This window comes from Chaetodon auriga, chromosome 21 (assembly GCF_051107435.1).
Source record: "Chaetodon auriga isolate fChaAug3 chromosome 21, fChaAug3.hap1, whole genome shotgun sequence".
Classification (NCBI taxonomy): domain Eukaryota; kingdom Metazoa; phylum Chordata; class Actinopteri; order Chaetodontiformes; family Chaetodontidae; genus Chaetodon; species Chaetodon auriga.
In genome coordinates this window covers 1,665,001-1,681,096 of record NC_135094.1, presented here as the reverse complement: position 1 = coordinate 1,681,096, position 16,096 = coordinate 1,665,001, and the positions used below count along the sequence as shown (strand labels likewise).

Here is a 16,096-nt window from a genome sequence, read left to right as displayed (position 1 = left end):
GGAAAATGGCAGCAGGTAAGATTCTCAATATACTGTGATGGGAGTATGAATCCTTTAGTGTCTCAGAGAGCTGTGTGAAGCCTGATGAACTGCCTCCTGTGATGTCACTTGAGTCAGCCGAGATTATAAGACTGAAACTGAGACGAATCTCTGAACGACACGTCTGCAGCTGCTCCTCAAATCTGCTGCGGCTACGTTAGCTGCTACTAGCATAACATCTCAGACTGGACTGTCAGAGGACGAGTTGCATTGTGGGTAATGTAGGCGCGGTCTTAACCAGGAAGGAGAGTGTGTGGAGAGGCGACATCTCTGAGCCTGCTGCATGGATTTTGATCCAAACTGTCCATCATGAGTCTCATGTGTTTCAGGGGCGCAGTGAGAAATCAGAGGAGGACTCTTTCAACAACACAATCCATCGAGGAGAAGGTTCTGAAATTAGAAATTAGATGATCATACAGAAAGAAAAGCTTTCCTGAAATATAAATGAGCAGTTAAATAAATAAAATTTGAGTCTTATGACCTGAATATGAACAAAATCCCAACACATGACCCCGTTTTCATCCTGTTACAGGATGATTCAAACCTCTGATACAGAGCTGTGTGCCCTGAAATGTCGTCCTGACAGAAACACCTGAAGCCATCCCGGCTTGCAGAGCACACACGAAAGCTACGCCTGGAGCCCATCAGGGTCATTTTAAAGACCGCAAGTCTCTGCCACCAGAAAACAAAGCGTCTTCTTCAGGGCTTTTCACAGTAACGTCATCCAGCAGCCCTGGGATCAGACCTTCAAGCTCACTGCGAGCCTTTGTTTAACATCACGAGTGTGAACAGTGAAACAATTTAAAGATAAATATCTGTGGGCTTTCTGTAGCCGGAGGCTTGGATTAGTTCAGAGCTAAGAAACACAAGTGTGAAGAGCTTTTGTTTTGTCAGGGAGGAAGAGGCGAAAACATCACGGCCTCTTTATTTTCCTGTCACTCATCCTACATGGCAGCTTGTCACTTCTAACCTTCAATAACCACCACAGCATTCAGTCTGATGACAGCCGAGAACCAGAAAAATGGAGCATTTTGCACACAGCTGACTGTTGGGAGCTGTTAGAAAATGTAAACAGAATAAAGATGGAAACAGATCTGGCTTCGTTACGTCCCGTCTCATCTGTGAGACTGAAGGCAAATAAACAGCAGGTTGAGTCTTTAGCTCTGCAAATATTTCCCTGGGAGGTGGAGCCGCTCCGGAGGCTGAGCGCTCCCCGTTTGCTGGGTTAAGCCTGAGCGCGTGGAGACAAAAAGCTGTTTTTGGACTAAATGATGCTGAGCTGATGGGCGAAAGGTGTTAATAAAGGTTAGCTTGATAAACAAGAGATACAAGCTTTCAAGTGGACAGACCCAGAGTAACGTGAAGGTCCTGAACCATGTGGAGCTCACATGTGGTTTTGGTCTCTTTTGAGAAATGAAACTCTGAACTTTTACCTCCAGCAGTCAGGATCGCTGTAAGTGCTGCTGGCTTTGAGTAGCAGAAGTGTGAACACGCTGAAGTAGAAGGTTTTTCGGCCTGATTTATTTTTTTTATTTTTTGTGAATAGATCCCTGCAGATAACTGTCGGAGAGCTATTGGCTGGAAAACACAAAGGGACCACGGCATGAAGCCTTACACCAGTCCAAGTGCAATAAAAACTGATAACAGCACGACAGGAACGAAGTATTTTTGGAATAACTAGGTGTTCTCCGAAAAAAAGGCAATTTCCTATATATTAAACCACATAAATATCTGGATTTATGTTCGTGAAACCTACATTTTGGCCATCTATATTCATATGCACGGTGTTTATATTTATACTGAAGCGGTTTACTGTGTTCGTCACTTCAGACTCTGTAAGTTCACCATCAGCACTGAATTCCTTGATTTGAGCCACTGAAATGACATATTGGTGTGTTCAGGATTTCATTGGCTATTTGAAGTGTCAGTCATCTTCAAAATCAGCTGTGATTGGCTCAACGTTTAAAGAGAGAAGGCGGGCCTTCCTTCCACTCAGACTGTTATTGGCTTCTCTGACTGCAAGGCGACATGTAGCAGGCTGTGATTGGCCGAGGGAGCCCTTTGAAAACTAAAGATGGCGGCTGTCAGTGTTTCCTGCTGTTTGAAAGGAGAAAACATGTTTCTGTGGGTTATTTTCATGTCTTGGACTAAATATCTTCACTGCAGTGGATCTTCTGGACCTCTGTGGATGTTTCCACACTGTCTTAGTCTGAGTTTCATCGATCTGTGGATCAATGAGAGACGTCATCGGTGAGTTGCTTCGATTTAAAAAGCGCTTGTTTGTCTGCTGTTGTATCTTGAAGTGGTTTCTAACGTACTCGTCAGTACGAGTATAAACGTGTTCTTTGTTGATAATTTGAAATATTTCTGAAATACATTTCTATGTGACAAACTGGAGGAACGGAGCTTGAAAGACGTTTGGATTTACGAGACAGGATGCGATTGAGTGAAATGTAGGATCCAGCATTAACTGGAGCTTGACCCACACTAGGAGCAAAACTTGAGGACTTCCTGTTCCTCAGATGCCAATTTTTGACCATTCTATGTTTAAACAGTCTGTCTGGAGTCTTTGTGGAAGTGCAATACTAAAGAACGTCCTGAAAAATGATACTAAAGATAAGAACTTGACTTGAGCATCAGGGGCTCCACACCAACCAATCCAACCATGTCCCCCCCGAGGAACATCCTTCAACATGTTCCGTTTGGCTTCCCGGTGAACTTATTCATGTCATCCATTTTGTTTAATGTCTGCTGAATTTAAAACACGCAGTGAGGCTTCATTGTTGCAGCTCTGACCAGTTTGTGGTCCATGAAGCTCCGTCCCGTGTCCCGTGTCTCGTGTCCCGTGTCCCGTGTCTCGTGTCCCGTGTCCCGTGTCTCGTGCCCATCATGGCGGTGTGCAGTCGTGGCCGAGCTTCCTCCGCTGTTGTGTCTCATGGTCTTGGTGAATCTTGCTGCCGGTGCCGTGTGCTGCAGTGTTGTGTGACATGTCAGAAAGGACTAGTATCTGTGCTGAGCGTCCACGCTGAGAGCAGGACGCTGACAGACTCTGAATGACACGGCTATGACAATACCCCGCATGTGTGTGTGAGACACTGCCGTCCAGCTCACTGCAGCGCTGCCTCTGGGACAACAGCTAGCCGGAGTTAGCCTGAAGCTAGCTGACCGTGCCATGTGAAACCTGTCCAAAGATACAAACACTTAGCTAGCAGGCTAACAGAGAGCTAAGTCAGAAAGCTAACTGACACGTAGGAAACATGCTACAGGGAGAGTCAGAAGGAGAAGAGAGAGGAGGTTCAGAAGAGGTGAAGCAGAAGGGAGGATGGGCGAAAGAGAGAAAAGAAGATATGGACGGAGGGAAGAAGATAAATGAGAAAGTGGATGGACAGAGGAGTACTGGAGGAGACAGGAGGAGAAGGAGGGAGAGGAAAAACAGAAGGATAGGAAGATGGAGCGAGGGCAAAGGAGAGCAGAGCAGATAACAGAGAAATAATGGGATGTGAATAGATAACGAAGAAAAAGGGGGAGAAAAGAGAGATAAAGAGAGGAAACAAAAGAGAGACAGAACGAGAGGAGAGACAGATGGTGCAGTCAAAACCAGGAAAGCAAAAGATCTTATGGAGAGAGGGAGAGCGCTGATTGGATAGAAGGAGGGGAGATAAAGGGAGAGGAAGAAGAGGAGGAGGAGGACTAAAAGAAGAGAAAGCAACAGAGGAATTTGAATAGGCACAAAGAAAGTGAAAGAAACCAAATGAAAGGCAGAAACGGAGGGAGGTGGAAAAAGAGGAAGAGATGAGGAGGTCTGTAAAGAATGAAGGAGGAGATAAAAATGAGGAGACAGTAAGAGGAGGTAAGGAAAGAGGAAGGAAACAAAAACAAAAAAGAGGAATGAAAGTAAGTCGAGGGAAGATGGAGGCACAGAAAGAGGAGAACAAAGGAGGGATTGAGGAGAAGGAGGAGCTGCTGAGGTGGAGGCAGCAGCAGGAGGTCAGTCAGGCCTCAGCGTTTTTTGGGCTCCAGTAACAAACAAGATGGTCATGATGCAGCTCAAGAAAGACAAGAAAGACCAGAGAGATGACACAGGTGGTTGTTTATTGACATGAAGTGGGACACGTGTCCACCTGGCAGAGATCTCTAACGGTCGAAGCAAAGGTGGAAGTACTGCGAACAACAACAGTTTGGTAGAGCTAAACGCTAACATGCTCACAGTGACAATGCTAACATGCTAATGGCACATTTTGAACAGATTATGGAGCTTGATGCGAAGTCAGAGGATCACCAAAGTCAGTGGGGTTCATCCTGTGGGGATCATGAATGTCTGAACGTCTCATTCAAATCTTTTTACCGTGTTGTATTGATCAAAGCAGCAGAGCGACAGAGCGAGCGCCTTGCCCAAAGCCTGGCTGCTGGCGCGGCCTGTACAGTGAACCCTACAGTGACTGTGAAAGAGTCCGTCTCGTCGCAGCGAGTCGACAGAGTCGACAGCGACGGAGTTAGCAGCCAAGAGAGAGAGAGAAGCTGCTGGAGGATGAGAGAGAGAGACGAGAGAGCGAGCAGCCATGACAGTGATGGTGATCACAGCGTTGTTTGCTTCCTGCGCCGAAGCCGCTCTGCTCACGCATGACGCTGATTCGCCGGGCCCGAGGGCAAAGGTCACTGAGCTAACCCACTGTGACACACACGCTGACATCCTGCGCCTCACACGACCAGCTCCACAGACTGAATCACAGAGGCTTTAGGACTGTCGTACGATTGGACCGGTGCTTTGAATCTGTTGAAGGGTCACGTCACGGCCGCTCTGATTGGCTGCTTGTTTTCTCTCCATTATTCGGTCTGACATGGTGCTCATGTTCTGCTTGGGAGGGGGATTTATTTTGCCCTCACCAAGGACGAGCGTCGTGTCTGTCCCACTGACGTCCTTCTCGTTGGACAGACGCTGTCGCTGTGTTTGACTCGAACAGTTAATGTCAGCTGAGGAAATATTTTAGATATATGGGAGTTATTTCTGTGACTTGACTTACAGCAGTCTGGTACCTGGTGGCTCCACTCAGATGATGATATGATAGATGAGAGGTGGTCTCTGAGTGTGTGCACGGATCTAAGACCCCTGATGGCTGAATGTGGTGGAATCTGCATTTCCTCTGCAAAGATTTATGCATTCATCCAACAGAGAAGTGAGATACTGTAAGCCAGTAGAGCAAAGTGTTGCGGTTACTTTCTGAGTTTCCTGTTTCTGCTGGAAGCCAGTGGTCAAACCTTGAAGTCATCAGGGTGAACTGGGGGTCTTCACACTCTGAGGCAGTGTCTGCGAGCGCTCACTCCAGGTATTTCTGCATTTCGCTGCGTCACGGCCTCGGCTCGCCCCAGGAGACAGCGTGTTGGCGAGGCGGTCTGGGATCACCGTGCGCTTTATCCGTCTGCATCCGCCCATGGGAGGCCGGGAACGCCGCTCGCTGAGGGGGGGGGGGGTCAGAGCAAACAGACGTCTGAGATTTAAAGAAGCAACGAGTGCAGACGTGAGGAAAGTGATGCTGATGCTGATGATGATGATGATGATGATGATGATGATGATGGTGATGGTGATGAGTGTTTCTGCAGAGCTTACGCTAAGTGCTCGAACCCACAGAGGGCTGAAGGACCATTAGGACGTCCCAGAGTCTGCGTTCTTGTCTGGAGACCCGAGTACAAACAAAGTCTGCATTCAGCTCATGATAAACTGATTTTTTCATCAACCAGTCAGTCAGCAGTGATGTCGTCACAGCTGTTAAACATGTGGCTCCTGAGGGCAAACAGTGGTTTCATGGTGTAGTCGGTGAGTTTGAATGAAGGTTCAGCTCTACCTCTGCAGACTTTTGGCTCCCTCACCAATAACAGATGCACAGAAATACAAACGGAGGCAGACGAGTGAATGAAATCAGATTTTACTGTTAACCTAAATCCAGTGAGGATCGTCCCACCGAGCTGCTGATGTCAGCAGCGACCCTCTGAGAGCCGCGTCCTTCGCTTCTTACAAAGCCGGACTCATGAGTTCCACTTGCCAAGTTTAAACTTTATATTGAGAGAAGTCCAGTTTTCATTCTGTGTGCTTCCCCCCAAAAACAAATCCTGTGTAGTTTTCCATCGTTTTTCTTTCCTCTGGCTCACAGTGAGAATGATGTTCTGCACATAATCCGTTTCACTTCAGATCTGAAATGAAACATAAAAAACTGAATGGTAGAAAAACTCTAATGCTCTAATTCAAACGAGGCAAACCTGCTGAGCGGAAACCCACTGATTGGACGGATTTCAGTCATTCTTTAGTGAGTGGAGCCAATCGTGGCCAGATTCATGCCTTTAATTAGTCAGAAACTGCCTGAACAGAAAGGAGAGGAGGCCGAGAAAGCAGCAACTTTACATCCAGACCGAATCACTTCAACAATGTCAGTAAATCTTCTGTCGTGTGCAGTGTTTGTGTGAAAAGCCGTGGAAGCAAAAACACGTGACCTATAAAATGCACGCGTGCGTTTCGTCATAGGGCCCCGATGACCTCGGCCCGGTCAGGATTCTGCTGACATGCCTTCAACATGCCAAACACACGGCCGGCACGCAGCAACGATACGGAATGACAGCCAGCCCGACGGGCGGCCTCGTTAGGGATGCTAATTAGCGGCTGTCGTTAGGGGCTCTCGTTACAGGAGCTTGTTGGCATGCAGCATGTGACCCGTGAGGTCACCGGGAGGAAGTCGTTTTGTGCTGAGAGGAAGTGATGGAGCCAGAGGGACCCCGAGGGCAGGAGTCCGATTCTCCTGTTTCTCCTGCTGAAAGGAGGACGCTCTCACCGGGACAGCGTCCAAGCAGCCCCGCGAGGTCCATTCCTCCTGACTCCGCTCTGCTTTCATGTCGCTTAAAAGTACAGAGTCTTAGCGCCAGTTTGTACCTGTCATGTAATCATCATCTTCAGATTTGAGACTCTGCCGTTAATGAGTGTCGTCTAGTCACAGAATTACTGAAGCCAATATTTTCCCTGAAAAATGAGCAGAAAACAAAAAGCACCAAACATGTTTTTGAAAACATGTCCAAAATCCTCAAAGACTTTTCTGTCCTTTAAAAATATTCCCTTCTGTATTCAGCGGAGTGGGATTTTAGCTGATTTCACGAGGCGCGTCTCTCGTCCTCGAGCCAAAAAGGAAGAAGAAGCGCCTTAAAAAAACAGCTTGAAAATGTTCTTCAGCGTAAACTGGATGGAGCCGCCTGCAGGCTCCAAACACGCTACTTTTCACAAAATTAGCAGCTTATTTCCTCCCGTCCACCCGTCCGTCCATCCATCCATCCATCCACCCGTCCGTCCATCCGTCCACTTCCTGCTGCTTCCTTTCTTCAGGATTTTGGGAGCAGCAGGCCGATCAGAGCAGCCCAGACGTCCTTCTCTCCATTCGTGTCCTTCAGCTCCTCCTGGGGGTCCCACGTCACTCCCAGGCCAGATGGGATTTATAATACCAGCGTGTTCTGGGTCGCGTCCCCCGGAAAACTCCGCAGAGAGGAGCCAGGAGTCCAGTCCTGATCGGTCCAGGTGGAGCTGGCTCTTCTGAACATGAAGGAGCTGCAATCTGCTCTGAGCTCCTCAGCCGGCTCTTAAGCCTGAACCTGACAGACATGAGGGGCAGATAACTTTGGCTGCTGCCGTGTGTGATGTCATTCTTTTGGTCACCTCCCAACGCTCGGCGAGGATCGGTTGGTAGACTGAGAGCTTTGCCTTTTCCTCGCCAGCAGCTCCGGTCACTGTTCGCCTGTGTTCGTCTTCAAACCTGAAAGACAAACATTAAAAAAAAGATGGACGTCAGACAAAATCAGCTGCTTGTTGTTAGTTGTTTCCTGCTGCTGTTCAACATCTGACTGCTGTCTGAGTCTCCGTCCTGCTGACGCCGACGTCCTGCAGCATTCACCGGTGTCACTGAACTGTTCTCTCTCCACCAACATGCTGCATCGAAACATCAATTAAGTGCCGATAATGCACGTTGATTAAAGCTCAAATTCCGCCAAACCTCTGATTGTGACCGGCACACTCTGGTGTTTTCACTGCTCGCACACTCGTTTTTCAATCCATAATAAAGTCAAATCCATTTCGGCCTCCGGCTCACGTACCTGCTGCTTCAATGAGAACTTCCATCAGTGCCAAGAAGCTGTTTTCCCATTAGAACTGGAAAACGACTCAAACCTTTATTCGCCTCATAATGTGACAAGAAAATACAGAGCGAATTGTGAAGGTGGACGCGTGGCTTTAATCATCATTGACCCAGCTTCCTCTCGCAAAGTCTCTGCTGTCATCAGAGCAGTTAGTGAGAAATATGGCCTGACCCGACTCTGAGGAAATAGCTGCCGAGGGGGTTGATTTTCCTGGAATACGCTGCGTCACAGAGCTGATATTCATCATTCCATTAACCTAGCATTCACTGCTGGTGGTAGCCATGTCGATGCATTACCAGCTGTGTGTGTCCGCGTGTGTGTTTTCCATTAAATCAGTTTAGCATTCGTTTCTGCTTCTTCCAGTGTATTTCCAACTGTGTGTGTGTGTGTGTGTTTGCAGGCTTAGTTTGCTCTGATGAACCTCTGACTGTGTGTGTGTGTGTGTGTGTGTGTGTGTGTGTGTGTGTGTGTGTGTCCGTGCGTGCGTGCGTGCGTGCACCTTTAAATGTGTGTTTGTGCACGTCCGACCCCCCTTTCTATTATAAATGGTTAAAACATTATGTTAAAAGCTGATCAATAAGTCAACTGCAATATCGGAAACATTTTTCAGAGTGGGGGTTAGATATTGTCTGTGTGTGTGTGTGCGTGTGTGTGTGCGTGTGTGTAAGTGTGTTTAGTTTGAGTTATGAGCTCTTTGGGAGGCTGTGAATGTGACATCTGTCCAATGCTCAGCCAGAGACGCAAAAGAGGCTTCCACCACCTAAATCCCAGTCCACAGGGAGAGAACTGTGTGTGTGTGTGTGTGTGTGTGCGCGCGTGTGTGTGTGTGTGTGTGTGTGTGTGTGTGTGTGTGTGTGTGTGTGTGTGTGTGTGTGTGTGTGTGTGTGTTTTGATGACAGTACTTTCATCCTCGGGGCTAAAACACCGAAGGGAAAAAAAGTAATAACCCACTTAATTTCTGCACAGTAGAACAGTTTGACCTCTGTTGGATATAAAGTACTTTTAGTAGAACCTATTGCAGTACAAGTACTCCCGTCGTACTGGTTTTGCCACTATAACACGGGGGTGTACTCCAGTCGCACACACTGGGGGTGAAGTTCAGATCTAAAGAATCAGACCGTGGGGGAGATCTATGCAGGCGTGAACCACCCTCAGACCTCTGGGACAGAAGCCAGCGCTGACTGTCTCATCGTTCACCGTCACAGTCAAACGGCAGCAAAGCTTCAGCTCTCTCTTGACTTCGCACTCCTTTGCTTCCTGAAGACACATTTTCAGAGTTATTTGGTCTCAGATGATCAGAGGAGGGTGAATCTCCTCTCCTCAGCGGTCATTATCACCTCGTTACTCGAGCACTCGCTGCTCTCGGGTCACGCGGTCAGAACATTTGATCTCAGCTACACACCTGTGACATTACGCCACTGATGACATCAGACGTGTAAACACCTGGCAAAGTACCGACGGTCACTTCTGCGGCACTTCCTGTTTCGATCGGCGATGACGACACACACATAAACACACACAGGGTGAAGGCAGCAGTCACACAGTGGCGGCTGGTAATTAACAGTCAGCCACGCACACACACGCTCAGTTAGAAGACCGACACTCAGCGGGAGGATAAAATGAGCGTTATTGATCCCTGAGGGTAGAACCAGGTCACGGCGGCAGTACGGACGCTGAGGTGTGGGCTGGAGAACGAGGCGAAATGGTAATAAGGTGCAGAAATGAAAATACAATACCAAGGAAAACATGCTCTGCTGGGGTGGAGGCTGACTCACAGCGGCTTGAATATCTGAAGACTTTCTTCTAAGCGACAACTTTTCTTCTGAGAAACGACCGACAGCACAAAAGGACAGGCGACACCTGAGCCGTACACAAATAAACTGAGCGAGCCGTCGGACGGTCGGCGGCGAAGCGGCCCGAGGAAAAACAGCATCTGAGCGACACTCTGACCTTCTCCTCCTGCCTACGTCCGACTCCCTCAGACAGGATAATGTCGACCATCTTGATCATGACCCCCCCCCCCCCCCCCCCCCCCCCCACTACCACCCCCGCACATCATCTGCGCCGACAGACTGAACCCACAACACACACGCGCTGAATCGTGGGTAACCAGAGGACAGAGAGGAAGAGGGAGCCGCTCGTTTGAAAGCAGATTCACTGTCTGATTTTGGACCTCAGCTGATCTAAAGGTGCTTTTTATTTGTAAGAACAACATTCAGCCTGAAACTCGCCGAGCTGGAGAAGACGAAGCCTCAGCGAGTGAACCAAGCTGCTTTGAACTGTGATGAAGACAAATGACTCTTAGCAGTTAGTAACATAATCTGTTGGATTACAAACACATGTAATATAATCTGAATTGTTAAGATGAAGTAGGGATGGAGGGACGGGGATGTTTATTAGCACTGAGCGAGACGACAGCGAGCCTCGCCAATGACCTTCCTTACCAAGAAGCCCTCACCGCTCACCGTGTGTTAAAGTGTGAGCAAAGAGTCCGGCAGCAGCAGAGGTGATGCTGAGGTAAATGATGGAGTCGGCATGAAAGATTAAAGACGACAGAGTCCACCCCGGAGACGGAGGAGGAAGTGGTCTCCGAGAAATGAATATTTATCGACAAGTGGCTTTATTGACACAGAGCGAGTTGACACTGTTGACACGTGGGAGCAGATGGTCACTGTGTGCGTGTGTGTGTGTGTGTGTGATCAATACTGTCTCACATCTGACCGAATGGTTTGACTGCTGACGAGACTCAGACAGCTGGACGCAGCGAGAGACAGAACAGCAGAGAAACGAAGCCGACTGCCGCCGTGACGCGTCCGTCTGAAGCCGAAACGACGCTCCGCCACTCGATAGTCTGCACCGACACGTCCTCGCAGTGCGTCTCTGCCTCAGTGACAGGAAGTCGAAAGTCAGAAATAAGACGTTTGAGTCGTCCCAGAGCAAAACGTCTGTCGTCCATCTTATGGGTGAACTCAGAAGTCAGTACAAATTATTAGAGCCGCAAGAAGCAAAATGGATTTAAAGGTTTGAGAAGAGTTCAATCTGCTCCTCAAAGCACCACCATCAGGAGAATCATCTCTGCAACGTCGTCAGCACTTTGAATTTGGTCGAGACAGCGTGTCCGCCGGTCTGTCTTCGTACACAGCGTGAAAGCAGACCTGCGTCACGTCCGTCCTCACAGCATTAACGTCGTCAATCAGTCGCAGTTTGCTTCAGTTTGGCATCAAAAGTCTTTGAGCGGGTTGAGGAAAAGATGGTGGCTTCAAAAACTCTTACATAATCCTGATTTCTCACTCGTGCATTGTGATGAGCAAACTTCAGCGTAAGTGTCTCATTTGTGTGCACGAATTCTCCTCGCAGTGTTTTTCAAACACGACTCAGAATCAGATGAAAAGGAGGTCGAATCCAGCTGCAACTCAAGTTCATCAGGAATCACTTCAGAGAGCGTTTCCACCGAGGAAAACAGGGACAGGAGACAGTCTGAGACAGAGTGAGACAGTGTGAGACAGTGTGAGACAGAGTGAGACAGTCGGAGACAGAGTAGGCAGTCTGAGACAGTCTGAGACAGAGTGAGACAGTGTGAGACAGAGTGAGACAGTCTGAGACAGAGTAGGCAGTCTGAGACAGTCTGAGACAGAGTGAGACAGAGTGAGACAGTGTGAGACAGAGTGAGACAGTCTGAGACAGTCTGAGACAGTCTGAGACAGTCTGAGACAGAGTAGGCAGTCTGAGACAGAGTGAGACAGAGTGAGACAGTCGGAGACAGAGTGAGACAGAGTGAGACAGTCGGAGACAGAGTAGGCAGTCTGAAACAGTGAGACAGTGTGAGACAGAGTGAGACGGTGTGAGACGGTGTGAGACGTCTCTGACAGTGTGAGACAGTGTGAGACAGAGTGAGACAGTGTGAGACAGTGTGAGACATCTGAGACAGTGTGAGACAGTGTGAGACAGAGTGAGACAGTGTGAGACGTCTCTGACGGTGTGAGACGGTGTGAGACAGTGTGAGATGTCTCTGACAGTGTGAGACGTCTCTGACAGTGTGAGACGTCTCTGACAGATGACAGAAGACACCTCAGCACCCTGTTCAAACATTAGTGTGGAACAGAAGTGAGCCATTAGCTTCATCAGTTAATTGTGTTTGACTGACCTCCATCACATCATTTAGGATTTATTACAGGACGTCTTGAGGGACAAAAAGTAAACACTTCTGTTTCCATTCAGCTTTTGTCTTCAGTGATGTAAAAATGTGGAAAACACAATTAAAAAGGAATCCCAGCTCTTCAAGTGAAGCTGATAAAAAGAAAACAGAAGCAGAGAGAAGAGAAGAGAGAAGACGACCACGAGCAGAAAGTTAAAGCTGAGACAGACAAAGAGAAGAAGGTGAGACAGGAAGTGAGAGCGCGGCGAGTTCAGCGTTATCTCTGAAGTTCCTCTGGAGTGAGAGTATCGATCGGCTGCGGGACTGACGGACACATCCAGAGCTGATCTCAAGCCCACGTCTCCGGTCCACGGCGGGCTCCTCGTCCCGCTGAGACGCCGTCCCCGACGCCCCCTCAGGCTCTATTTCTGTAGCGTCACATTATCCTCCCGCTATAAATCATTTGGACGCAGCTGGTGAAACGAACATGACTTAGCACTCTGCGCTATTCTCGAGGAACGCCAACAAGTGTCTGAATCAAAGCCAGCGCCGCTTCTCTCCACAGCAACACAAATAGCAAAGTAATGAGCCACTGGAGGACTCGTTTCACGGGGAGTTTACAGCAGCCCGGAGCGGCTGTCAGGCACCTCTTCTTCTTCTCTTGAAAATGTATGTAGAGCAGCGAGACTCTGGGCTGAAACCAGCGCTGAGGGAGAAAACAGCGTTCAGGTCGCAGGAGGTCTGAGGAGGTGACCTGCGGGACAAAAAGGTCACGAGCTTCACGCCGTGTGTCAGCTGACCGGCGCTCACGCCTGAGCCGGCGCCGTTTGCCGATGAAGACTGAGAGATGCTGTTAAAGCTTCGTATTGTTTTGCCACACCGGCTCTTCCCAAGGTCAGGGCCGGACTGGACATGCTCAGATTACAGAACAATGTGAAGACGGCGCGTTAGATAACAGCACTCGACATTGACCTAGAAAACAGCGAAGGAGTAAATACAAAAAACTGATCCGCCACCGTGAAATCACCTCAAAATAAAGCCCAGAACGAACCGTTCAGACCTCCAGATGCTGAGTTTCACACCATGGAGCTGTCTGCTTCAAGTCCTGTAGATCCAACGCCGTCTGTTCATCACGGCCATGTTGGTGTCAGTGTCTCCACCCCTGCCTCCACCTGTCCGCCATGAACAAAACAAACGCCACAACAAAACCGTCCAGTGTGTGCGGCTGAGGCCCAGCAGGTCGTCCACTGAGCACAGGGTTGCCGGTTCGAACCTTGTAGTCATATAATGCAAACAAACAGCACTCAGACACTGAGACGTTAAAAGACGTGAGTGAGACACGACGTGCGGACCACAGCGAGGCCTTCGACCCTCTGATCACAGCTGCTGATGGAGCTCTCACACCACAGGACGCTATGACGGCTTCTTCTTTGGAGGAGCTTTTAGGCTGCGAGGCAGTGAACGCAACACTGGAAACAACACAACTGGACGCTTCCTCTGATGTACGAGTTAGAAAAGGTTTGGTCGAGGATAAAGAGGCAGTCCAGAAAAGGTTACGTAGCCTTTGTTCCCTCTGGCTTTTCATTATAAAAACTGCGTCTGACACATTTCTCCTCCAGACTGGAGCAACTCTCCTCAGCAACATTTAGACTTCGTGGCGTGAAAAGCTCCCGCTGAAATAAATAGAACGCTGGCATTTTCCATAATGACACGCAGACCGTGAGCCTGCTGATCGCCGAGCTCAGACACGGAGCTCTGAATGCTAATGTCCCTCAAACGCCACGCCGAGGAGGAGTGAAGGACACGTGACACGACGCTCAGACAGTTCAGACGCCGTCATGTCTGAGTGGCTTCGGTTAAACCAGACTCGCGCCTGCAGCCCGGCCTCTTCCGGTGTGACGCTATCGCGGCTAATTTCAACGCTTCAGCTGCTTAAATTGACACAAATGTCAATGAAGTTCTTCATGTAGCTGATGAGCTGCCAGAACTCTGCAATGAAAACGTGACGAATGAATGAAAATTAGTCACCTCATGAAGACAAAACCACTCTGTCCATTTTCAGCTCGCACCTTCTCTTTAAGCTGCTTTTTCCCAGCATGCATTTTGATGTCAAAGGTCACCAAACGGACCAAGAAAACTTAGCTTTGTGTTATTTTCCTCTGGTTTTCGCTGCACATTCAAGAAGTGGAGCCATAAAGTTTGGTCCTACGTGCAAGGTTTTCCTTTAATTTGGCACATTTGCAGCCTCAAACTTTCATTTTCGGTCACCTTTGCTTCAGAGCGTGTGTGCGATGTCTTCGTCTCTGATGTCAGTCATGTTCAGTGCGAACTCATCTGAACACTCTAAAAATAACGGTTTATGGCAGCCGCCACACATGTGGTGATAATTCCCATGAGCCTGTAAATTAAGGGAGTGAAAACATCAGCGAAAGCAGTTTAAGGTCAGGATGAGACCACGAAGTGAACCGGACCAGAAGAACTGGACCGCAGATCGTCAGCTGGGTCTGCGGCGGTCTAACGAGCCGACTCAGAGCGAGAATGTTGATGAGTGTTTTTCTTGGTTACTTTGAGTGTGTGTGTGTGTGTGTGTGTGTGTGTGTGTGTGTGTGTCCTTATAAGTGCTTGGTAATCAGGATGGTTTAGATGTTCTAATGATAACACATCGGAGACGACTCTGTTATTAATGGGACCAAATGTGGTGATCAAAGTGCCACGCACACACACACACACACACACACACACACAGTTGGTGCACGGCTGTGATCAAAGCGCTGGTTCGTAGCCAGCCTGCTCTGTGCTGTGATGCTAACAGCTCGGCGACCCGCCTCGATGGTTTAGCTGCTATTTCAGGAGCTGCTGTGTCACTGATGAGACATGAAGACACGACCGAAGCCTCGGGGATTTTCTCATGGAAACACTGAGCGACCTTAACTCCACGTAGACCTCAAACTTCACCAAAAACTCTCTGACTCCTCTAGTCGAGCCTGAACGGTGACCTCTGACCTCTGACCTCCAGCCTGTCTGTAACGCTGATGTCAAAGCTCATAATCTGTCCTGTTTGTGCTCATCCAGACTTAACGACCTGCTTTCACGTCAGCATTCACACCAGGTTGCTAGCATTAGCATGTTAGCACACATTAGCTACAGACTCTTAATCCCTTCTTATGTCTCCACTGTGCCAGCAAAGATCTAAAGTGAGATTAGATCAGAGTAGATTAAGATAGATTAGATTAGAATATGCGCGTCTAGATGACCTTAAACTGAAATAGATTAGGTGAGTTCAGGTGAGATTATATCACATTAGACACAGTAGTTGAGATTAGATTGGGCCGTATTATGATAGACTAAATTAGATTTGAGATACTTCAGATTAGTTGAGGCATGGATGGATCGGGAAAGCTTACTTTGATTAGACACAATTAGTCTATATTAGTACAGATTATATTAGGATAGGTTAGATTAACATGGATTAGGATAGAGAAACTGTATTAGAGAAGACAACACAAGATTAGATTAGATTAGATTAGATTAGATTATGCAAAACTATATTCTAGAAGTGTGGAGCAGACTGGAGATGAGGATGAACTAAACTGAGTTAGACCAGATTAGAATAATTCAGATTAAATTAGAAAGAGACGGATGAGAACAGAGAACGTCATGTTAGTGGGATGAGATTATATCAGATTATATCAGATTATATCAGATTATAGTCTCATCTGTTCTCGTGCATCGTGGATTGAAGCAGGAGCAGTGTCAAAG

General features: G+C 48.2%; 1 protein-coding gene across 1 annotated transcript in view; it reads left to right on the top strand.

Annotated features, from left to right (window-relative positions):
* Nucleotides 1–16,096, top strand: part of LOC143339742 (sodium channel protein type 5 subunit alpha-like) — a 105,114-nt gene that overhangs the window by 18,574 nt on the left and 70,444 nt on the right. The window lies entirely within an intron of this gene.